The following is a 26982-nucleotide window of genomic DNA, read 5'->3' as shown; positions in this document are numbered from 1 at the left end:
TAATTGGCTCTACTGAAAAATATGAAATTTTGAGTTATGTCGTTATTGCATAGGACCATCGATATTTGCAATATGCTCACAAAACTTATTATTTCTTTAAATAGTACAAATATTTTTCATTAGTCCCCTTTCAGACACGTCAAGTCTTGCTTTAAAGTCTGCTCGTTCGGTGGTGAAGGAGGTGGGAAGAGAGGGGAAGAGTACAGATACCTCCGTACCGTCAATTCGTTTCAAGTTTTCTTGTTCTCTTTTGATCTTTTCGTTGCTTCCCATTTAAGAACCAAGGACTTGAATTCAATTAAAGTTGACGCGTGTGGAAGCAAATAGAAAACACAATTGCTTTCAAGACTTGACGTGTCTGAAAAAGGACTTACAAAGTCATATAAAAACTTAAAATTGGTTAAAAAAAATAGCAGAGATAAAAATTTGTTAGTGCGGGAAGTCATTCGAAAATGTTTTTTAAGAATATGTTGAGAATTTTAGGGTATTTTATGATGAGAGAAAGAGAACCTAATTGTGTTGTCAATCACACCTTGTTTAATACAGCTAAGTAACTACTGCGGCTGTCAAGATTTGCGAAGAGGGAATGATCAACGTAAAGAAAAAAAATCAGCGATACAAAAAGGGAACAATGGTAGTCGAAGCGACTAAAGACTATGTGAAATTCAATGGAATTTGTCGTCAAATAAGTGAAATCACATTGTCAAACGGGATTAAAAAGCGGTATATCGACCAATCAGCGTTGCCAGGTTGACGTTTTTAAGGTCATTTGGACGTTTTCTGTATCCTGTTGACGTTTGGACGTTTTTTGTGTAAAAAATGACGTTTTTTAACTTCCCAGTAATTTTTCTTTGTTACTAAATCTTATAAGTAGAACTGATTTTGAATTATTTTCTTAATAAATCTTTACAATCTTTGTGTTTTGCTGCAGCTGCTTCAAAAGATTGATTCTTGGACTAAGGATCCCGTGTTCAAAGGCTGGTTGTGTAAACACTTGAGGTTACGAGGGCTGCTGTAATGTTTGCAATTGCACATTAAAAGCCAAATCAGGAAGAGCCGATCTATTGCAGCAGGCACGCTCGCAAAAGCATCAAAAAAGCTGTGCAGCATAAAACGGCAGAAAAAAGTAGGCGACTTTTTTAAGACTTCATTGAAAATGTAATGAATGCAAAAAAGAGTGAAATATTAGGTCCATTCAATAACTTTTCCAGTAAGTACTTGCAGCGAGAGCATAAAAGATAAATAGAGAGTAAAATTGAGAGCTAGAGAAAATTTTCTGAAAAAGTTATTGAACGCAAAACTAGTAAAAACTTGCAACTTAAGCCACTTTGACACTTTCTGACGGTTAAGTTTTGGCGCGCAATTTTCTTTTTAATTGGGAATAGTTCCCATCGTCATAAAATAAAAAAAAAATACAATAGATTTAAAATTTTCATCCATATTTTCATTTCACTAATTATGTTTCATCAAATCATCCTCTTAAACAGTTGTTTACATTTGAATTTGAAACATAACCTTACTTTATGACTCCTGCAAATTCCTGCTAGTAAAATTTTTTGATATTGAATGGACCTATTGCTATGTTCCTTCTTAGCAGAACGTAATTTAGCATTTTCCACAACTGAGCCCCTAACCAAATGTCTACAAGAAAAAAAAATTATTAAAAATCAACGCGATTATTTAGCCCCTTTAAACTTCCACATTATTGCCCTGAAATTTAATGGGCTATCAAACTGCATACTCAAAAAAAAAAAATCTAAAAAATCTGAACAAAAAGTTGAAAATCTAGCTGAAAATTTGCAGATTGTTTATAATTTTTGCACAATTTTTGTGGATTTATATTTTGTTTGTTAATCAGCTTGGCTTTTATGGAAAAATAATAAACATTAAATAAACGAAAGAGAAACAGCCAAAATCGATCAAAATGTTGATGACTTAATCAGCTGATCACAAGTGTATTTATAAAATGATTTTTATATTAACGATCTCAAACCAGTTTACAATGAATTTTAAATGTGCTCTGTCGAAATGACATTTTAATATACCTTACGTACATATCGAGCCCGAACCGCCAAAATAACGGTTTTTTTCAAAATTTTCTTTTTGATGCAGAAATGCATCTAAATGCTTTAGGAATATTTCTGCATCAAAAATAAAATTTTGGAAAAAATGTCCCTTACGTTATTTTGGCGGTTAGGGCTCGATATGTACCTTTGTATACAATAAAAGTTTAATAAGAACAATTTTTTGTACATTCATTTGAAAAAGACGTTTTTGGATAGGAAATGACGTTTTTTCAGACCAAGATGGACGTTTTCTCATGCCGAAGACCTGGCAACACTGCGAATCTCGATCAAGATAGGTGTTTAGTCGTGTACATGTGCAGTTAAATCTGTTATCTGTCTGTTTTTGGCCCATAACAACATCAGTAATGTATAGATAAAGGAGATAAAATTGTGTCAAAATATGTCGAAAAATTTTTATAAACTGAAATATTAATCATTTAATTACCCGGACCCTCAAAAATCGGACATTTTGATGTCCGGATGTGCCGTCAAAACGGACACGGACAAAGCTCTAAAAAACCGGACTTTCCGGGTGAAAACCGGACGGTTGTCAACTCTGCTTGGTACAGGCTAAATATTCACATGCATAATCCAATAACGGATAATCTCAAATATTTATAAAAATGTATTTTGTCATAAGTCTGAAATAAACAAGTAAAAAAGTCTTAGTTCGGGCGGAGCTGATCATTAGATACTCGGCGCAATTACTAAATATAGTTTTTATAGCAGGGGTGGTTTTATCCCTATTTCAAACATCTTCGATAAACCTGTATAGTTATATGTGAGCGGCATCACGCCCATTCCACGAAATTCCATAATAATATTACTTGTTTTCAAGGGAATGTTGTTAGTATCAATTTTGTGTAAGTTAGCGTCCTTAAATTTCGAAATATCGAAGTTTGAAGCATTTCTGAAATTTACCGTTATATAAAAAGTGGGTGTAATTTTAGTCCGATTTCAATAATTTTCAGCGTTTTGCTTTTATGTGGCAAGCACAATAATCGTTCCTAGTTTGGTACAAATCGCTCGAACGGTTACCGAATTGATCTTACTCGAGTTATCGTGTGCCCAGACGGACGGACAGACAGCCGCCGCTTAATCGATTTCTTTTTTCATTCTGATCATTTATGTATACATTTGTCTATATCGGTGATTCCCAAAGTGGTCCAGTGGACCCCCAGGGGTCCACGGGAGACTCGACGGGGTCTACGTTGGCGTGAAAAAAATATGGGAATCCACGAGTTGTAACTGGAGTCCACGAAAATTTATCGAGGAACAAGTTAAGAATCCGAACAATAGAAAGATTACAACAAAATAAATAATATAAAAAAAACTTTTTAATATACAACGCTTTTATAAATAGACTAAAAAGTACAAAATAATATTTCTCAGTCCCATAGAATTTGTTTTGATAACTTTTGATTTTGAAATTTTAGCAAAAGTCATTATAAACAATCTATGAAATTGAAAATGAAAAACGTGGAGCGCATGCAATACAAAGCATTCGATTTACTTGACAATAGTCAAACTACATAACGTAGACCTAAAATTTCTACAGCGAAAGTAGAACTTTGAAATCGATTTTAAGCGGTCGTTATTCATATACCCACATACATACATACATATATTACTTTTCATATCAATTCAAGTGTATTACATGCGCCCCACGCTTTTCATTTTCAATTTCATAGATTGTTTATAATGACTTTTGCTAAAATTTCAAAATCAAAAGTTATCAAAACAAATTCTATGGGACTGAGAAGTATTATTTTCTACTTTTTAGTCCATTTATAAAAGCGTTGTATATTAAAAAGTTTTTTTTATATTATTTATTTTCTACTTTTTTAGTCCTGTCTGAATAAAATTTTGCAATAGATATTAAAATAATTCAACGATATTAATAGAAAGGTGCACACACATGCATTTACATATGTATGTACATACAAACGAGCACCAATTAATTTTATTTAAAGAAATGGCATGTCGTCTATTTCCGCTGTAGCAAACGTAGTACATAGGGCGACATCTAGATGTCATCTACCTCGCCCTATTCGCTACAGATGTCGCCCTATGCACTATGCGGAACTTTTCAAAGCAAAGGTTTTATGGTGTCGGACACACAACATTGAAAGTTTCTGGATCCACAACATTGAAAGTTTCTGGACACACAACATTGCAAGTTGATAAAAGCGTTGTAAAAAAATTGAGTTCGATGGGGGTTTTTGAGACAAATATAACGGTTTTTGAGGCAGAAACAACAACTAAGGTAGTTACGAAAGGTCAAAGGTCAAATGTAGCGCTTTTTTCAAATCCATATATCTCGAAAACCATCGCACGGATTCTAAAAATTTTGATGTCATTAAATAGGAAATGTAAGTGGATTTAATTACATATATATAAATAGCACAACTCAAGCTTTCGTTTGATATACAACAGGTTGTGTTTAATCCTCGCAAATCGGAGTATTTCAAAAAATAACCCTGGTCAGACCAATGCCAGCTACGCTATCCACAGTATTTTGCGCAAAACCTTTTTCTGGATAGGCGGCCTTCGGCCGCGCTTAAGCTGATGCCAGATAAAACTTTGTAGCTTTGCGTGACATTTATAACTTTGCCAGCAAAGCGCCAGACGCAAAAGGTATGCCACAATGAACGCCAAGAAAACAATTTTGTACCGCTTTTTTACTCGGCAAAGTTGCTGTGGATTTTATATATTTTGCATTAAAATTATCAGCAATGTAATTAAGTTTTATGTTTCTGCATGAAAAATCGAATTTGGACAAAACAAAATAATGGGTCGATTATCGATAGCAATCGAACTTCAGTTGCGTTGCTAGTTGCCAAAACGATATTACAGATGGCAACTGGCAACTTTCAACTGACAACTGCAGTTGCTACAAAGTGTGTATACAGGCGACTTCGTTTTTGTGGTTGCTGGGAATGTTTTGGAGGGTGTCATATATTTTACTTTTTAATAATTTGAATGATATTAACATTTTGCAATGCAGTTTGCTTTTACAGAACATGGTGAAAATAACAAAACAATAACTTGAAATTTTAGTTCCCGTGGAGTACACCCTTTTGGCGAAAAAAAAGCGAACACTGATTGCAAATTTTTTCCTTTACCAACTGAAGCACCTCTTTTAAAACTACCGACATACCAAGTTTTCCAAATTGAAGTCATTGCTGTGGCACTTCCTTCTGCGAAAAATCGAAGAGGTGCGCAAGCTTTTATGAGCGTAGGTATTGAAGTGGAACGAAGTGGTTCATCCGTTTATTAACCAATTATACTACAGCTTCTTTTGGAAGTCCTCAATATGCTTTTAAAATGAACACAAAACGATAATAAAAGAAAAACCTTGAAAGCATTAACTTTTTCTTACAGTGCCCACGGTAGCTATAGGGGATTGGAATTATCCTTTAAAAGTCGCCTGATTGAGGCCGCGTTCATGCACTTCCCTTCCTCTTAAACAAATTATTGTGATTAATTTAACTTTATTGCTGTGTTATCTTTAAATTTCTTAATTTTAATAATTTAATTTTACTCGCACAGCTTGTTTACAGCCGCTTGCTGGTTATCGAACTGTCAAATTTCGATTATCGATAACTGTACAGCAACTGACGATAGTTGGCATTCGTAATACAAATTTTTTTCCAGTTGTGTTGTCAGCTGGCAACCGAACCGTTGTTGTGCTGCTATCCGTAATCGACCCATAAATATTAAACCGGCTGATTGTCAAAGCGCGCAAAAAGATGGGAGGTGGCCATCTTTTCGCTTCGCGCTGCAGCTTCAACGATTTATGTGGCATGCTTTGTGCATTTTCATACAATTCATCTTATCTGTCAAAGCCAATCTGTCACGTAAAGCGAAGCAAAAGTTTTATGTGGCATCAGCTTTACGGATTATAACCCTTACTAAGTAGTATTCTCCTTTCCGTGTTGCCGAAGAAGAGGGGCACAACACCATTTTTTCACAGAACACCTTCTGCGTTGGCGGCCTTCGGCCGCGCAGACGGATTATAACCCTTACTAAGCAGAATTCTCCTTTCTGTGTTGCCGAAGAAGAGGGGCGCAACACCTTCTGCGTTGGCGGCCTTCGGCCGCGCTTAGGTATTATAACCCTTACTAAGCAGAATTCTCCTTTCTGTGTTGCTGGAGAAGAGGGGGGCAAAACCTTTTTGCACAGAACACCTTCTGAGTTGGCGGACTTCGGGCGCGCTTAGGGATTATAACCCTTACTAAACAGAATTCTCCTTTCTGTGTTGCCGAAGAAGAGGGGCGCAACAACTTTTGCACAGAACACCTTCTGTGTTGGCGGCCAGCGGCCGAGCTTAGGGATTATAACCCTTACTAAGAAAAAGGTTTTGCGCAAAAATACTGTGGATAGCGTAGCTGGCATTGGTCCGACCAGAGTTATTTTTTGAAATACTCCGATTTGCGAGGATTAAACACAACATTTTGTATATCAAACGAAAGCTTGATTTGTGGACTATTTATTAATAAGACTTTTAACTGTAATTAATGCGGTACTTATTAAAGAAAAATGTGTTTGTTTAAAATTTTTTTTATTTTTTTTTACATAAATTGGATTTTTGCTAAAACATAAGAAGTTATATATAACGTTTACATATGTAATTAAAGCGACTCACATTTCCTATTTAATGACATCAAAATTTTTAGAATCCGTGAGATGCTTTTCAAGATATCTGGATTTAGAAAAACGCTCCATTTTACTTTTGACCTTTTATAACTGCCTTAGTTGTTGTTGTTTCTGCCTCAAAAAAAGTATACTGTTGTATTTGTCTCAAAAACCTCTATCAACACTCATACCTATTTTTTATTTTTTGCAATGTTCGGATTCTTAACTTATACCATTTATCGATAGTAAAGAATCAAAATGGTTGCTTGATATGTTCTTTATTTAACTTTAATTTTTTTGAGTGGTGTGTAGTGCTCTTGACGCACTGCTGCACTTACCGTCGCTTTATGTCTTCATGCGTAGAGAAACCTTAAAGGTAACATTCAGACTAGAAAGAAACGGATATTCTTATAACACTGAGTGGGGCGAGGCGAAAAATGCTGGCGGCAGAGATTTGAGCACTTGTGTATTTTCAATGCTATAGGATATTACGCCACCATTACCTTTGTTGAAGAGGTTCTATAATGTTGAGTTCCCTGAAGCTGAATGCCGGTTTAATTCCAGCACTTTGCCCGGACTCATACATTGTCGAGTCTTCACTGATGGCTCCTCAACTGACTCTTGGTCGGGACGTGAGGTCTTTTTCGAAGTTAATGGAGATAAGCTTCACTTGTATCTTGGGGAATGTACCCCAGGCTTCCAGGCTGAGGTATTTGCAATCCTCAAAGCCATGACCTACGTGGTAGAAAATAGGTAGAGAGAAAGGAGTTTGCATACCTGAAGTGACAGCCAGGCTGCACTTAAGGCATTGGCCAGCCCTCTATCTATATACTTCCTAACTAGTTCAGCAATGCAAGTCTCAACTTATGTTGCTTGCTTTACTCTGGTCACTCGGGAGTTGATAATGAGACATCTAACCATTTGGCCAGAACTGACTCAAACCAGGCATTCTCATCACTTTAAAACTCGGAGTGATAAAAATAAAAATGATGCCATCAACACAAATAAACTATTTTACCAATACGCCACATGCAAATTCATGAGTGAGCCAAACATGTGAGGAGGGAGGTTTTGCTAAAGAGAATGTAAATAACGCTAGCGCTCGAAGTTCGCTTAAAAAAATATAACTCCTCAGAGCGAGAGAGCACTTTGATCGCTTTACGAGCTCTGTTTTTTTAAACTTGCAAGTGTGTAATTGCATTGTTTTAATAAAGAGAACATGAGAAAATATTTAATTTTAATTTTTGCCCCTTCGAATTTAGTTTTGGAACTCACCCGCGATGCAAATTTACATCGTTAGATCTAGTCTTCAAATTTTTGATGAGCTTTGGGAATATGTTAGAAATGTAGCAGCTGGGGTCCACCGAAACCAGTAAGGTTTTGAAAGGGGTCTACGGGGAAAAAAGTTTGGTAACCTCTGGTCTATATCTATCTCGATTCGTTATGAGAACGAAGTTATAATACCCTTGTGCAGAAGTGTGCCCAGGTATAAAAATGACAAGTCAGGAGGATAAAATGGCATTGTGTTATTAAACTACATATATAACTACGGCTACGCCACTGATACTAGGTGTATACAAATGCAATCAATGGATAGCATATTTCTGACTTGATTCGGCTCAACGTAAACCAAGTAACAATACATACAGATATACAAACATGTAGATATGTACATGTGTATATGTGTGTATGCATGTAAATATGAATGTCTTATGACCAGCTATGTAAACACATGTGTATGAACATGCCGATGGACGTCAGCAACAACGACACAAATTAAAACTAAAAACTACTGAACAGTGCCACATGCCATAATACTGCACTCATGCCGATTAAGTAAGGATTAGACAAGATTTGGCGACATGTGTCACCGTTCAGCAGTAACTGTTTATTTTTTTGAGTTGTGTCGTTATTCCAGAGGACCATGGATATGTAAATACATACATACATATAATATAATAGGCCTGCTACCTATGCCACTTGCTCTAAGTTATATAACTTTTTTGCATGTCCTTTAATTTCGCTCTCTCATTTTGTTCTGCTATATATAGAAATCACCAAAACCAGCTTTGCTTAAACATTTTTCATGTTTTCCTTTATTAAATATTTTATGTTTAAAGTGCATAGGCAGTTTAAGAAATATATACCGAATAAAAAAGTTTTGTTAAATCGGCACTTTTTCCGTTTTTTTACCCGACAAATTTTTTCGCTAATTGTGTAAAAAAAAAACAGAATCAATTTGTTTTGCACTCATCACTAATTAAACACTGAGATGTTGCGGGGTCGAAAATATGCGAAGAAAATTTGTTTCGGTTAATTAATAAAAAGCTGTTTTCCACAGAAAAACTTGAAATTTGTGTTTGCTAAAAAAATTTGCGATTGAAAAAATCTGTATGCGGATATGCACTTCTATGTATGCGGTGTGCTCTCAGGGTAGGTAGGAATATATGAAAGACAGCGAATACTTTTATTTCAGTTTTGATCTACCGACTAGCAAATCACAAGTCCCGAGGTGAACGGCGCACGACTGACTGACTGAGCGAGACCAAAATCAGACGAGTGAATTGAACCAAATTGCCAAACGGTGGATACGATGGTAGAGACGACGATATCACCGCGAATTTCACTCAGTGAGCACCAGTGTTGCCACCAAGATTTTTATTTTTTTTGCTAAAACTCGAAAACTACCAAACTCAGAAAAAAAAATTACCAAATTTGTATGACATAATATTCTAATCACATTGAAAACGATGAGCTGTGGACCTCAGAAAAATATTTCACGATTTCTTGTGTAGCAAATTATTTTGGCGACGACAGAGCTATACCACGACTGTGGTTCTGACCAGCTTACAGATACAGTTCTTCCTCTTCTTTTATGAAAAACTCATACAAATTCATGATGTCGCTGTCGCGTTAAAAAAAAATCATATTACCATCGACAGAGCATTTAGATATTGAAGACGAACAATTTACAGCTGTGGTCGTCGTTTTCAATGTGTTGGGACTATAACAATTCACAAATATTTTAAAACATAATACAATAAAAGCGCTCAGAGATTTACAAACATTTAAAAGGTTTTAACGTACAGCATTTTAAATAAAATATTTAACATAACCTAAAACAAAAACATTAATTAAATCATGAAACCAACAAATGTGTCTTTAAACGATAGATATAATTTAATTTTACAGTTTTATGAGTTGACCACATTCGTATTTTATTGCAAAATTGCAATTAGTCTTGTAAGAAATTTGTTTTCACCATTGGTTTCAGCAGGTAAAAATCCCCCAAAAACCAGATTTGTGGGACTGTAGGGGTTGTGATCGAGCCGCCATATTAGGAAAAATGGGGGTTTCTTTAAATTGCTATATTACACACTCATACTAAAAGTTCTGTGTTGTCAAGGCAAATTGTTACGTGAGAGGGCCTTTCGATTTTTGGCAGACACTTACATATTCACATAAGCAAATTTTTATAGGTAATAAATTAGTTTCAAAAACTTAAAAGAAAAGGCGTACAGTGAAAAAAATTACCAAACTGAAAAAAATTGCCAAACTACCAAATTCATTCTAAAAAGAAAAAATTACCAGTTTTGGTACAAATCCAAAGCGGTAACGCTGGTTAGTACCGGTTCTTGCTTCCATGCCACAAGCTGCTTGCTTGCGATGTTCGGGAGGAGACGGACGGCCGCGAGATGGTGAGAAATGAGACTCAGTGGCGGGATTTGATGGTGAAAATTTTCACATGGATATACATATCCATATATAGTTGTGTATGTACCTATATGTGCATACATAAATGCATATGTACAATAAACACATACCCTGTAAGAAAAATCTAATATGTAAATATAACAAATTCTTATGTACATATGTATGTAAGTATGTCAGTGTGACCACTTTTTGAGTAATTCCTCAAAACGTGAGCAATTTCGGGTGCGCTTTAGTATTTTTTGGGGATTTTAATTTTGAGGAATTTTCTCTCGATATATTTGCAGATAACAAATGCAACAGAGTTGTTAAATCGCTCTGCAAATTTTTGAGCAAAAAGCTTTCCGTAGTGAAAATTCCGTTGCGAATGAGGCGATTTTACGAAACGTCAACATGGCGGCCGGAAAATTAAAAAATTTTGATTTTGTTTCACATTTCCTTCAAACGGCTTGTCAAACCTTCAAACACCCCCATACACAACAAAAATAGCTTTAAGCAAAGGGATATTTCGCTTGGTTTGTCAAGCCGCTTGCGTGGTGTTTTTCGCTCTTAAGCACATTTGCATTTGCTGCTAAATATTCAAAATGTTATCGACAATTTTTATTTTCATTCTATCGTTATATTTTCAACTTATTTTGAACTTGCAAAATCTCGTTAACGAATGGAGAGAACACGCAAGGTTCGATCATAAGAATATTCATATTGATTCTTCATTAGATTCAGAAAAGTATAGGAAAAAAGTTTTTGAATCAAAAGATTCTTCAGGTTCATACAAGTTTCCCAATTGAAAAAAAATATATATCTGCAATGCTAACATAGCCCTTTTCTAATGCCTCAGTAGAACGTATATTTAGTAGTTTAAAAATGTGTAGGACTGACTTGAGATTGAGCACTGGTATAGTTGCAGCAATATTATATACAAAGCAAGGCATAAAAAATAACGGTGATACCTTGTTTGAGCCACAAGAACAAATGTACCAATTGAATTGGAGAACGTAGTTAATTTTTGTACTAAGTACCTGTAAATAGTATGTAGTAAACAATACTCATATCTGTAATAAGAAAACTTTGAGTAGTTTTGACGATTTTTCATTTGTTTTTGAGAAATTTGGTAATTTTTTGTGGCAACACTGGGGTAAGGGTACCGAGTCGATCGTGCTTGGGCAACACGCTTTGTACTCTCGTTCGTCTGAGAAATTCAAGTTGGCAGTTTACAGCTGAAAATAACAATTGTGTAAATAACCAAAAAAATGTTCGCTGTGTAAACCCAGTCTAAGCTGATTCTTACTACGTTTATGCGACAGAATTCATGAATTCTTCATTTCATGCATTCAAAAATGGTCCCATTTATGCATAGTTCGCGTACCCTGCAAAAATCGTTGGACCATGTAGTCTATTTGTGGTAAACTGGAGTACTTACAAAAGTTTCCTCTGTCATGCTGTAGCGGACCAACTCGTGTCTCTGCGCCAGCTTATTGTTTGTTACCCGATAACTGCTCGTGTTTTAACGAAAGGTGATTGAAGTTGAGCATTTGAAAGCACATTTGCATGTCTGGCTGTAGCTGAACGTGTAGAGATGCCCGCTGTTAGTTCTTAGCTCCCAGCATGTTCGGGTTCGAATGCCGTCAGAGGCAACATGTAATTTTTAATTTTTGTCTTGGTTTTTATTAATTTCGAAAAAGCATTTGAGAAGTGAAGAACAAAAGCGTGTACAAAGGAAAAAATATAACAACAATGCCATTGTTAATATGTTGGAGTAGTTTTGTGTTACTCTGATGTAATGCAGGGATGGAGTATATGGTCCTGCCCTAGGACATCACAATGTTAATTGGACCATATTTTTTATATTAATTGTGGTTAATTTTGGAGTATTCCTTGGTCCTTAGGGAGTACTCTTTTCACGCATGCATGGAGTAGTCGCGATTTTTGCAGGGTATTCATAAAATAAAGTGCTTTGAAAAAGTGGCAACGCACTGGCGAGAAACTAAACAGTAGGGTTGTAATTTTTTGGCCGCCTTTTGAATTTGCAAAAGCCGTTGGTACCAGGCAATAAACCATATTTTATTTAAATTGGTTTTAATATATTTTCAGTTTATTCTATTTGAATTTATTTTATATTTGAACAATTTCACATAACTTTTCCAGTGTTTAAAATCCTGGTTATGCCACTCATGGTTATTAATCTAAAAACATCATAACCCTAGTAAACAGCTGTTTGTGAAACGTGGCGTTGTCGGACTTGCACTTCACGATTTCATGAAATGATGCCGAATTCATGGTTAACTTTAGTGTATAACTGAATTCATGAAATGGTGTTTATGCAGCCAATTTTAACCCAAATTCATGACATGAATTCGTGAATTAAGGCGCTGGCCCAATGTATAGGGCTGCCAGATATCTCTGTTGCCAAACCGGGACACTTTAGGGAGGGCCTCTTAAACTTTGTGCTAAACTCGGGAAAATTCAATAAATTTGCGTACAAATTTGCAACGTTCTAATCAAACTTTTTATACAAATTTTTTAAAGGAAGTTTTCCAGCCCATTAAATTTTAGTTGATTTTTGGTATTGTTTTTACTGAGAGTTTCTTCCATACAAACTATGTTCGATAATTCTTTTTATATGGAAGACACTGTCAGCAAAAAAATAAACAAAGGCTAAAAATCAACGAAATTTGCTGGCAACTTCAGACTTGCACTTTATTAATTGGCTCAAAATCTACATTTTCAAAATTGTTCTAAAAGATCTGATTAGAAATTGTGATCTGATGAAAGAGCCTCCGAGCCAATAATTTTGTACGGCACTGTACGTACTTATAAGTCTAGGTTTCATGAAAGAAAAAAATTTAAGTACAAGATAACATTAAAATATCAATAATATTTTTCGTTGCTGTGAACTTGTTTCAAAACTTCTGTCTTTTCCTTAATATAATTGTAAAACTCTGTGCACGTCATTTTGAACGTATTTAGGTACATATACTAATCATCAACTATTGCTTGTGCAAAGTTCAACTATCTCGAAATGTAACTATTTCACAAATTAAACCGGTGCACTGAGAGAAAGAAGTTTAGAATTAAAAAAGCGTGCTAAATTAAAAAAATACGCATACGAAAGAGCACCAACTCAACTCGTAATACATTTAAGTATACAAATTTTAGTATTTAGTATAGAAATATTTAATTCAAATACGCCCATATTAAATTGAAGCGATTTGCAATTACCGATTGCTTTTTCATAATTAAGTTAAAAAAATAATTAAATTCCATGCTGGTTGTAATGGGAATTGAACCTTGACCCTCTGGAAATTAGCAAATTGTGGCAAGCATCTTCCCGCCCTCAGCTACAGCCAGACATGTAAATGTGCATTTAAATGTTGAGTTTGAATCAACACCACGCGTGCGTGTTATGAAAGTATTATTTTTATATACGAACATTTTTAAACAATAATCAAATAGAAAATATTCCTGTTTACTATGCGTTATTTCCCTCGGTGAATTCATAACATTTTTCTGAATATTACAACGCGTTTTTTCTCTTATTGTAGTGTTTTTTGAACTTTTATTAAAATTTATGCAATCAAATCAAAAACCGGGACACTAAAACGAAACCCGGGACATTTTAAGGTTGGACCGGGACACCGGGACAAATAGTCTAAAACCGGGACATGTCCGGGAAAACCGGGACGTCTGGCAGCCCTACCAATGTAGGCTTGCTTTGCACGCCTTGCTTGCTTTAATTTGCTTTGATTTAGTTCAAAAACTCGTTTGGCCAAATGGCGGCTTGGAACGCTGTCACAGCAACCAGCTGTGTAGGTGAAAAGTCAAGGTCTGCTCCCTTACACTAAGAATAATTTTCCCACAAAATTCCAGAAAATTAATAAAAAAAGAAATACAAAATAATATCTTCCGATTTATTTTTAGATTAATGCAAATTAATTTTTGCATTTCAAAGGAATGATAATAATTATGCATACATATATAACTACATATATTACATTTATTAAAAACAACAAACCCAAAAAAAATCGATTTTTCAAGAGACGACTGACCAGTAGTTTGTTATCATAAACATCGCTAGCTTTGTGTGAAAAGTTGCTATGTGTACATTTTATGAAACCTCATATTTTGATTTAGTAAGCAAGAGAAATTAAGGATTAAGGTACTTGTTTCATTTTTTCTCGTTTATATTCAATGAGAGACAAATTTTCTAAATCAAAAAGAGGCCCCGAATATCCGATAAGGCCAAAATAATGCGAAATCTTTTAATAAAGATCGAATCCTACTGATTTGTATGTAGTTTTCAATGGGAGACAAATTGTCTAAGTCAAAAAGAGGCCCCGAATATCTGATAAGGCCAAAATAATCCGAAATCTTTTAATAAAGATCGCAACCTACGGTTTCGTATGGAGTTTTGCTTTGCTTTAAACACGCAAAATCTTGTATTCAAAGTTCCTGTAAAATTTGTAGGAATTGACTTAGCAAATTTTTACTTTAAGCCAGCGACATGTTAAATATAGATATGGAAACATAGAATCATTTTTATTGAACTTTGAATTACTTATATTATACATATATATGTTTTTAATTACATAAGCAAATTTTTGTTCATAAAAGCAGCACTTAGTTTGAATTTATTTAGAACGGGGACATACCTTTTTGTCAAAAGCCTACAAAACGCTTTCAAATAAAACATTTGCTTATTTGAAACTTTGAGGCGCTTAAAGCAAGTGAAGAAAAGCTGCCATTTGGGCATACGTTTTAGTATATCCCAAATAACTTTTGACAGTTCTCAAAGCAAAGCAAGCCTGCATTGGGCCAGTACCTTATGCCTACGCATGAACGTAGTATCTGTCACGCGCCAAGGATAAAGTAGCGGCACCCACTTTGCCTTCTAAACATCATGATACACACATGCATACATATGTATGTATATACCCCAAGAATGATAGAATACAAGATTGCGCCAATCGAGTTGAGAGCAACTGGCCGTGACGTCAATAAATACCAGAATGAGAGAGCAAGACGAACTCGACAAGAAAAAGAGGAAGCATCGAACAAAAGGCAGTGTTGCCAAATTTTGAATTTGAAAAAGCACCAAATTTTTATTGGTGTATTTTATAGACTTTATATGCATACATAATTTTATTGTAAGGATGCCGATTCAAATTAATAAAAATCAATGGTTCTTGCACAACGGTCGATTTCTTCTGGCATGATTGAAGGTGCTGCACATATTTCGTTGTCGCTTATGATTGTCACTGTACCATGATTTTGTTAAAATTTTTGTAAAGTTGCTTACCACACTTACGATTGCTATGAATTTTGCTTCCATTTTTTTAAGATTTTCTAATTTGGTGTCTTCAAACTAAAAACAAAAGCACCAAAAATGCGCCAAGCACCAAACTCAAAAATTATCGCGTTTTGAATACCCACTAAATTTGGTGCGAAAAGCATGAAGTTGGCAACAGGGAATGTAAACAAAAGTATTTTATGACGTCAGCGATTAGGTGGATGCTGTCAAATCGACGAAGAGAGGGTTAGCGGTCCGCGAATGGCGCGACCTTTATTTTCTGGATCGTGTATATACCCTGCAAAAATCCTTGGACCATGTAGTCTATATGTTGTATATTGGAGTACTTACAAAAGTGTTCCTCTGTAATGCTTTAGCGGACCAGCTTATTGTTACCCGATCACTGCTCGTTTTTTAACGAAATGTGTTGAAGTTGAACATTTGAAAGCACATTTGCATGTCTGGATGTAGCTGAACGTGTAGAGATGCTCGTTGTTAGTTGTTAGCTCCCAGCATGTTCGGGTTCGAATGTCGTCAGAGGCAACATAATTAGGGATAAATCGATACCATCAAAGTGTTACTCAAATCAGTACTTTTACTTGTATCAAACAAGGTATCGATACCTACTCAGTATCGGGAAAGTATCGAGTACTTGTTCATATAACTACAATTTTGCATATTTTTCAAAGTTACTGTATTATTTTTTTCACAAAAAATATGAATTTTTACAAGATTATTTATCTATTAATGTTTTTCATCCAAAAATTTAAGAAAACAATTATTTTTGTATAGTATTTGATTTCATTTCGTCGGCCGCTGTGGTGTAGTGGTACGCAGTGCGCGCTTCCACTACGCAGCACCTGGGTTCAAACCCTGGTCAAAGCAACATCGCAAAAAAAAATATAGAAAAAAGGTTTTTTCTTAACAGCGGTCGTCCCTCGGCAGGCAATGGCAAACCTCTGAGTGCATTTCTGCCATGAAAAACAGCTTCCATAAAAATACAATCGCCGTTCGGAGTCGGCGTAAATAGGGATGCAAGTTTTGGGGAGTAACATCTATACAACGATGTTTCGATGCATCGGAAAAATGAACATCGATGATAAAATACATCGCCAGAAAAACATCGATATATCAATGGTTTCCGATGTTTCGAAATTTGTTAGGAAAATTTAATACTTTTCAATTCCAACTCTCTGTAATTCAGTTATTGCCTCTATTTATTTACCATTCCTTCCCTATAAATATAATAGAAATGCATGCCGTCGTAAGTTCGCTGAGCCTAAAGTTCTAAGGCCCAATTTCGTTGAAATTTCAACGGGATCCCGGTCCTTTTTTAATGACTAAGTATGCATTTTTAATATCGAAAGATAAGAGTAAACTCGAAATTTCTGAATGTTCCTTTTAAAAGAATAAATATTAAAATTCATGGCCAGTCAAAAAATTTTAGGATGTGGATGTGGATAGGAATTCGATGTTAAAACATCGCTGAAACTGGCATCGATGTATCGTCAATTTAGCGATTTTAGGAAGTTGTAAACATCGATGGCAAACATCGAATTTTGAACCGATATTATCGATGTTTCAAACACATCGATGCATCGTTTGCATCCCTAGGCGTAAAACTGTAGGTCCCTCCGCTTTGTGTGACAATATCAAGGCGCACGCCTCAAGTCGGAGGAGAAGCACGGCCAAACACTAACATACGTGTAAGCGCCAATCTATTATTATTATTAGCAGTGTTTTTTTTTACACGCATATACATCTACGCTTCATATGTAAAAAAAAAACAATCATCGACAATTTCCCTTCCAAAACAAGTAATTTTAATTTTATCGACAACTATGCATAAACGCACATAAAGTTTGTCGCTTAGAGCTCCATACAATTTTTAAGCTCATATACGTATGCGTGTAAAAAAAACGCGCCTATTATTTGATTTCAAAAACAATAGAATTTATTTTGACAAGATTAATAGATATCGTCGATGTTTTGGCAATTGCAAAACCGCCTATCTTACGGCACTCAAATTTTACAGGAGACAGAAAAGCGGTTTATTCTTCGAAGGCATTGCCTAGCTATTATTTTACAAATCGGTTGTTTTAATATCGATTTAACAATTTTTATGCATAAATCTTGATGCCTAGATTTCAGGGTTACCAAATCTCAATTTTGCCAACACGGCGATTTAGGTGGTTTTGCAACTGGTCGATAGGCGGTTTTGCAAAAACATCGAGTTTTTTCATATAAAATAAGTTTAAGAAAAGAATTCCTTTTTTGTTATATTTCGCAAAAACATTAACTTTTCCAAGTGCTTTCCTAAAAAGCGGTTTCGAGAGTTTGATATATGTAGTTATACCTGTTTTTGAGAAAAGCCTCTCGCAAGGGACAGATGACCCAATAACCATTATATATAGACGGGCTTGCTTATATGTATAGCTGCGGAAATGTAGTGCGCATATCTTCCCACTACTCTAATGGGTTGCTTTTCAAATATGATACTGAAGCATAATATCTTAGGGTTTACACCGGACAATACTATCATGACAATAGCAATACATGCACGCTTTTTCACTAATACATGCATACATTTCCATACATTGCGTTTTTGACAACTAATACGTATTTCTTTATTGTCTTGACAGCATTTTCCAATGTAAACGCGCTGTAAGTTTTGCGCATCCGATACAAGTACTTTGTCTTCGATACCTATAAGTATCGAGTACAAAAATACTTGGTAAATTGAGAAAAGTGTCGAGTAACTATATACTTGGATTTACTTGTATCGATTCATCCCTACATGTAATTTTATATATATTTTTTTTTTGGTTTTTATTAATTTCGAAAAAGCATCTGTGAAGTGGCGAACAAAGGCGTGTAAAAATGAAAAAATATAACAACAATCCCATTGTTAATATATTGGAGTAGGTTTTTGCTCTAGGACATCGCAATGTTAATTGGACCATATTTTTTATGTGAATTGTGATTCATTTTGGAGTACTCCTTGGTCTTTAGGGAGTATTCTTTACATGCATGTATGGATTTTTGCAGGGATTCAACATTTGAACGCAAATGTATTTGTTTGGGTGTAGCTGAGTGCGCAAAGATGCTTGCCACAATTTGTGGATATCCAGAGATGGTCAGGGTTCGAATTCCACTGCACGCAAATAAAATATATATATTTTTTTAGTTTTTGTATTGATTATTCACTTCACGGATGCTTTTTCAGGATTAACGCGGTCATTTTAATATGCGCGTAATGGAATTGAATATTTACCAATATACAGTACTTTCGTTGACGGTTATAGTTAGATCAATTACGTTTCTATTTGATTTTAATATATTTTTCTCTCAGTGTATGCAGACCTTTTTGTGGAATTTGGCTACCTTTTTAGGAAGTGCGATTGAATTCTATCCCTTTTCCTCCTGCTTCCCAAAACCATCCCTGTGGGTGGGAGTGTCTAATTTAAAAAAAAAGTTCCTTACAAAACCTTTAATAACACTATGCGACAGTCAAAATCGGGATGGGATGAAACCAACGGGAAATGTTATATCGGTCAAAAACAAGTTATACGTATCCCGGCGTTTCGCTGGGTCACGTCTAGGAATCGAGATATATATATAACTATCATATAGGGGATATTGTCACCTTTGACATAACTCGAGAACCACTAGTCCGATTTTGCTCAAACAAATTTAAAAAAATTAAAAATTACAATTCCTTTAATCTGTTCATATAACGTTTTTCTATATAATCAACAGTTTTGCCGGTAAAAATAAATGTATGAAGAAAAAAAAAATTTTTTGCCTAAAATATTAAATTTTTGAGGAAAATCGGACTAGTGGTTCTCGAGTTATGTCAAAAAAAGACCACCAAAGGTGACAATTTCCCCTATATGATAGTTATATATATATCTCGATTCCTAGACGTGACCCAGCGAAACGCCGGGACACGTATAACTTCTTTTTTACCGATATAACTTTCCCCGGTAGTTTGAACTCTTCCCGATCACTGACCCCTACCATTTGTCTCACAGTGTAATTGAATAATGGTTTCAACCAAATATAAACAATAGATACAAAATTCGTAATTTCTTTTCAACTCATAATTTTGTTCCACTTTATAAGATGGTTTTTATGAGAGCAATGTCAAATTCAGTCACACTTTGTTAAATACATTTTCGTTTCAACCAGACTTTGAAAAATGAAAACAAAAAAATTATGGTCAAAGAAACATGGATGTATAAACATTTTTTCATTGTCATGCCAAAGATTGCTTCCCAACTGCAAAAGTTCCATAAGAATGTTCCTATCTCCCGTAGTCACCAACAGTTCAGCAGAAAGGTCATTTTCTCCCAGCATGGTTGCCAACCGTCCCGTTTTCGACGGGACTGTCCCAGATTTTCGAGTTTTGTCTCGGTCCCGGTACAATGTCTGCCGGGACGCAAAATGTCCCGGAAAAAAAGTTTAGACATCTCGTAAAAAATTTAGAACTCTTTAAATATTTACATTTTACATATTCTATTTACTTGTCGACACTATACATACGGTGACCATATTAACCAACGTAAAATAAAGGACATTTTTTTCAAAATGAGTTGGGAATACGTACATACAACTTGTATGATAAAAGTACCTTACCCATATCGTAATTTAAACCAGATATTTACCAGCTAATTAACCGATTCCGAAAAATTAAGCCAAATCCTTTTCTGGGACTTCGCCATCCTTTGCTGCCAAAATGCGTTTACCGTAATTCATACTGCACGCCGAAGCCGGCAAACAGTGGTTCAAAATGGGAATTTAATGTTCATAATTCACCGGAGTCTTCATTTTTCAACCAATTTTTACTAAAAACCAAAAAAAAATTATTTTGGTGAAAATATTTTTATAACATTTTTTTTTTGTAATTTTTTCGTTTTGGGAGAACAATACAATTGTTTTCAACTAGTCTTTGTTATGTAATATTTATTAACTGGAACAGGATAATACATTTTCTTCAAAGTTACCACTTTTTCTGCATTTTTCACTAAAAAATTTACTATAACCAAATAAAAATTCACAAATCAGGCTCAGGCCACTCTTGCAAATATTGTAAGCTTTCAGAAAAAAAATGATCAAATTAAGTAACAAAAAATGAAGGCTCCAGTGAATAACGAACACTAAATGCCAGTTTTGGACCACTGTGCAGCAGAGGGTTTATTGTTCTCTTTCAGTGGAACTGGAAACTCAGCGTGCAACACGATCCTGAGCACAACTTTCTCTGTGCTTTATAGATTGAACAAAGATTACCGATTAAATAAAAGCCCTTAAGTGGGGTGCGAAACAAACTGGCAAAGGTTTTCATTATATTTTATAAGGGACATTTTTATTTCTTATATTCTGTGTTTAAATATTTACCTCTGAAAAATGCTGAGCTGATTTAAAGCACAGTTCAAGAAATATATAGGACAAAAGGCGTCCTTTATTTTGAAAACAATTGTAAAGGGCAGGGGGTTAAAATAAAGGACTGTCCTTTAAAATAAAGGACGGATGGTCACCGTAACTATACACCGTATAGTGAAAGCAAAATTTGTAATAGTGTCCCAGTGAAGTATAAAATATTCGATTTTTTCTTTTCTTTGGAAGAAACTACCTGCAAACAAATTCCCAAATATCAAAACGATTTTTTACCAATTTCTAAACCGGCACTTTGTTATACTAAAAGGCCAACTTGTATGCACATTTATTGAATTTTCCCGAGTTTGGCACGAAGTTAAGAGATTTTTTTATGTTTTTTGTTGTAGTATGAACAATACTTTTTATAAAAAATGCGCGGAAAATTTTAAGTAAAAAATGTTGCCTAAATTGTTAAAAATTCCATGTGCCATTTAGTTAGTACGGCATATATCTTTTCTTCTTCTTTTTTGGCGCTGCAACCGCCTAAGCGATTTTGGCCGAGTTAAGCAAAGCACGCCAGTCGTTTCTCCTCTGTGCCAACTGACGCCAATTGGAAACGCCAAGTGAAGCCAAGTCCTTCTCCACCTGATCTTTCCATCGCAGTGGGGCCTCCATCTTCCTCTGCTACCACCAGCGGGTTCCGAGTTGAATACATTCAGAGCTGGAGCGTCGGTGTCCATTCGAACGACATGACCAAGCCAGCGCAGCCGCTGTATTTTAATTCGCTGCACTATGTCCATATCGTTGTAAAGCTCATACAGCTCATCGTTCCATCGTCTGCGGTACTCGCCGTCGCCAACGCGTAAAGGCGTAAACTCCAAGAGCTGCCTCATCGGATGTTGTCATTGTCCATGCTTCTGCGCCATATACCAGCACGGGCATGATGAGTGACTTATAGAGCGTGGTTTTCATACGTCGAGAGAGGACCCGATGATGTTAATGTCGTCGGCATAAGCCAGCAATTGCACGCTCTTGTAGTAAATTGTTCCTGAGCGGTTCAGTTCTGCAGCTCTTATTATCTTCTCCAACATCAGATTCAAGAAGTCACATGAAAGCGAGTCGCCGTGTCTGAAACCCCATTTTGTGACGAATGGCTCGGAGAGGTCTTTCCCAATTCTGACGGAGCTGGTGGTATTGCTCAACGTCATTTTACACAGCCGTATGAGTTTTGAGGGGATGCCAAATTCAGATACAGCGGCATATAGGCAACTCCTTTTAGTGCTGTCAAAAGCGGCTTTAAGGTCGACAAATAGGTGGTGAGTGTGGATCCTTTTCTCGCGGGTCCTAGATTTGGCGTATTGTGAATACCTGGTCTATATTGGATTTTCTAGGTCTAAAGCCACACTGATAAGGCCCAATCAGTTCATTGACGGTGGGCTTCAGTGTTTCACACGCTCGATAAGACCTTGTAACCTATGCTTAGAAGGCTGATCCCGTGGTAGATGGCGCGAATGGCGGTGTCACCTTTCTTGTGGATTGGGCAGAGCACACTTAAATTCCAGTCGTCAGGCATGCGTTCATCTGACCATATTCTGCACAAGAGTTGATGCATGCACCTTATCAACTCCTTGCCGCCATACTTGAATAGCTCAGCTGGCAGGCTGTCAGCTCCAGCGGCTTTGTTGTTTTTCAGTCGCGTTATTGCTATATGTACCTCGTCATAGTCAGGCAGTGAAACGTCGACTCCGTCATCATCGACTGTGGGCTCGGGTTCTTCTTCTCCACAACTTTCCGTGATGCTACCATTTAGTAGGGCGGAAAAGTGTTCCCTCCATAATTTAAGTACGCTCTGGACATCAGTTACTAGGTCGCCATTATTGTTCTTACAGGAGTACGCCCCGGTCTTTAAACCTTCCGTAAGTCGCCTAACTCTCTGGTAAAATTTTCGGGCATTCTTCTTGTCGTCCAGCATTTCAAGCTCTTCGCACTCACGTATTTCGGCCTCTCTCTTCTTATTGCGACAAATACGTCTCGCTTCCCTCTTCAGATTCCTATAGCGGTCCCACATAGCGCGCATTGCGCCCGATCGCGCCGTGGCCCTGTAGGCGGCATCTTTTTTCTCAGCAGCTTCCTGACAATCCTCATCGTACCAGTTGTTCTTTCGGGCTCGCTGAAATGTTGTGATTGCAATTTTTCGACGTTAAGCTTTCCTTGTATATTTGGGCGCACATTTTTTGCTGCACAGAGGTGGGTGCATATCTTGGCTCCAACAAGATAGTGATCCGAGTCGATGTTTGGGCCTCGGAGTGTGCGTACGTCTAAAACACTGGAAGCGTGCCTTCCGTCTATCACAACATGATCGAATTGGTTTCTCGTTTTTCGATCCGAAGACAGCCACGTAGCATGATGGATCTTTTTATACTTGAACCTAGTACTACATACTACCATGTTTCGGGCCCCGGCGAAGTCGATCAGCCTCAATCCGTTGTCGGACGTTTCGTCTTGGAGGCTGAATTTTCCGAAGGTGGTTCCAAAGATCCCTTCCTTTCCCACCCTGGCATTGAAGTCGCCAAGCACGATTTTGATATCATGACGGGGGCAGCGCTCGTACGTGCGCTCCAAGCGCTCATAGAAGAGATCCTTGGATGCCTCATCCTTCTCTTCCGTCGGGGCATGGGCGCAGATGAGCGAGATGTTGAAAAATCTCGCTTTGATGCGGATTGTGGCTAGACGCTCGTCCACCGGGGTGAACGACAGTACTCGGCGACGGAGTCTCTCCCCCACCACAAATCCAACTCCGAATTTGCGCTCCTTTACATGGCAGCTGCTTGCCTTGCCCCGTCCAACGCATTTCTTTGATGGCGGTGATGTCAGCTTTTGTCCTCACGAGGCCGGGCAGAGGCACCTTCCCCATTAAGGGTCCGGACATTCCAGGTGCATGCCCTTAAATCGTAGTCCTTTAAACGATTTCCGTGGTCGTCATCATAAGGGGGGGGGGTCCCATCCGAGGCTTTGCCTTGCTTATTTACTGGAAGAGGTTTTTACATGGCGGGTCCCAAGCCCAGCGCACAACACATTGCTGGGACGGGGGTGGTTTCGCAACCAAATACACGTTTATATAGCGAGCCGCTTGTTCCAAGCAGACACCCGCTTGCAGCCGCACCTACTGGTGAACAGACGCTGCAGACTTCAGTGAGCCCTTAAACCTAATAAGTCGGAGTGGCCCCACCGAAGCTCCCTCTCTTTCTGCCGTAACCCAAGGCTCCACTCGGATTGGTTACCGCATCTCACACATGGGTTGCTCACGTTGCCCAGAGTGCGCGAACGACGACGCAAGAGTCGGGATTGAGTATAGCCATGCAACTGTAACTGCATACCCAGCGCAACGACTATACCCCATTGTACGGCATATATGGAAATTTATAATTTGGCGTAAATGTTTTAAGTAATTTAGAAATATTATCATTGAAGCTTCGTTTTATGAATGTTTTTTATATCCTATTTGGTTTTTTTTATTATTTATGACCTTATTACAATTATATTTTTTATTATTTATGGAGTTATTACAATTATATTCAACAATTTGATTGAGCTTGAGGACGTTATTAATAAAAATTTGTGTGGAAAAACAACAGTTATTTACATTTTGGTAGAAGTTATAGCTGCTTTTTCCGAGATCACTACGTCTCTCATCAGAACCGCCCTGACTGGGATATGAACCAGCGACCTCGGGTTGCAAAGCCGATGGTCTACCACTGTGCACTTTGCCAGTGCTTTATTCAACTGTCTATTTATCTAAGTACGAAATGCTCTCACAAAATTGAATAAACTGGGTGCTCAACCAGCCACCGGCGTAAAACCGTAGACCGTGCCAACTGACACGACCTATCCTATAATATCAGGGATGTTGCGAATATTTGCATTCGCATACGTTATGCGAATGCTTCGCATCATTGTACACATTCGCATCCGACATTCGCATTCGCATCAAATGATACGAATGTTTTGCGAGTTCGAATTTGTACATGGGCAGAGAGTCCACTCTAATATTGTTGAAATGACTTTAAGTCTAACCAGGGTGCGGACTATAACCGGCTTCAGGCGCTAAACGGTTAATTAGTATATCAAGCAAATTGACGGGCCTTCAACAAGTACTGCTTAAAGTCCTATAAGCAACCTAGAAATAGTTTTAGATCCCTCCATCGAAAGCGAAGGCTCGGATGTAGAATCTGAATACATTAAAAAATGGGAAATTAAAGCTCAATTGAAGGCCTATCTTAAAGAAAAACGAGCTTATCTCGGTGAAAATCTTCTCGGTTGGTAGAAAACTAAACTAAAATTTTCTTTTTAAATATAACTAGCAGACCTGACGAACTTCGTCCCGCCCAAAATTAATTTTTTTTTTACTGAAATATTTTGGTCCAACATTTTCACCAACAATTCACGTTCACGATTTCCGGTGATAATTTATCTGCTAATGTTACGGTTTGCTGGTTGTCAGAAGGCATACTTCCATTGTCGTCTTTAATAACCTTACGAAAAAGTATGTTCGTGAAGAAGTTCTTCTGTTTTTTGCAATAGTATTGCCCTGACCGTTACCAATACATAAATATCTCGAATATAAGCCAGATCGGATCATAACTAAGATTTTTAACAACAACACGACTCCTGCGCCGCCTGGCAGGTCAAACTGGGAATCTGAACAATTACGAAGAGACCTTACTTACACAAAAAAAAAAAATAGTTAAAATAGATTCACTCACAAACTCACGAACAGAAGTATTATATGTATATACATCCAAAGATAGGTAATAGTTTCAGTACCTTTTGGAAGACGCCGCACCCCCTTTTTAAATATCCCCAATTTTCTCTAAGAGTATGCGATTGATTTCCTATATCTCTATACTAATAAGATCTGCTTCATTTGAAATCTGGCAGCACTCTACATAGCACAACTTTGTTATCGACTACACTAGGGATGCCCAAATCAGCACATATGTGTCGCGGGCGACTGCGGGTGCAAAGCTTTGCATAGCGGTGCTAGGCAAGCGCTGAAGCAAAAAGTTATCGGAAGGGGAAAACGAAGTCAACAGAATAGTGAGATTGTATGTGTGACAGTGATGGAAAATGAGTGTGCATTGTGCCATTTTCGGGCCTTTCGGAAGCAGCCGGCATCTTCAGCACAATCGATTGAATTTCGGCACTATTTCTCTTAACTCAATGCAACTAATATATATTTCTTTCGGATCCGCAATTAAAAATATTTTTTTTACATTTAATCGTATGTGCTTAAACTGATAAATGATATAAACATAGAAACGCAAGCAAAAGAATCTCGCTCCCACATTCTGCATATGCGCTTAACATTTTTGCTTAAACAAATTTGTCGAAATTTCATCTCTAAAGCAAATATTAAATATCATTTAATATATACTTTAGATTTAAATAATCATTTTTAGTGGTGGGCGAGTCCGAGATGTTTAAATGATCGAGATACATAGTACATTCAATTCGCGTAGATTTTTGGGAACTTTTTTCGTTGAAGGTGTTGCACTTTTTTTCTATACTGAAATTTGTGTACATCATTTATCATTGTCTAAGAAAAACTATAAAATAAAGCTTAATTTAAAATATTGGCATAAAAAACAACAACGCTACACACGCATTCATCCATATAACATAAAATGCGAACGTTCGTTATATGGAAGAAAGTGCGCAACACCGCAAGCAAATCAAAACATCAAACAATCAAAAAATCAATGGTATTTTCTAGACACTTCAAACTTGCACCTTATTAAATATACTAGAATCAATGGTATTTTCTAGACACTTCAAACTTGCACCTTATTATACTAGAACGAATGGGCTACAAAATTGTTAACCCAAAACATGTCTACAAATTCT

The 26982-nt window shown here is 36.7% G+C and overlaps 1 protein-coding gene across 2 annotated transcripts in view; it reads right to left on the bottom strand.

Moving 5' to 3' along the window:
* Positions 1-9245, bottom strand: part of LOC118734109 (proline dehydrogenase 1, mitochondrial) — a 181146-nt gene extending 171901 nt beyond the window's left edge. For both annotated transcript variants that reach the window (XM_036463818.1, XM_036463819.1), the window contains exon 1: positions 9112-9245. The gene's annotated coding sequence lies outside the window, so the exon portion shown is untranslated. The remainder of the gene's footprint in view (positions 1-9111) is intronic.
* Positions 9246-26982: the final 17737 nt, after the last annotated feature.

Source organism: Rhagoletis pomonella, unplaced genomic scaffold (genome assembly GCF_013731165.1).
Source record: "Rhagoletis pomonella isolate Grant_MI unplaced genomic scaffold, Rhpom_1.0 Rhpom_scaffold_00002, whole genome shotgun sequence".
NCBI lineage: Eukaryota > Metazoa > Arthropoda > Insecta > Diptera > Tephritidae > Rhagoletis > Rhagoletis pomonella.
Note: the sequence above shows the minus strand (reverse complement) of the source record. Positions and strands in the feature narration are given on the sequence as shown.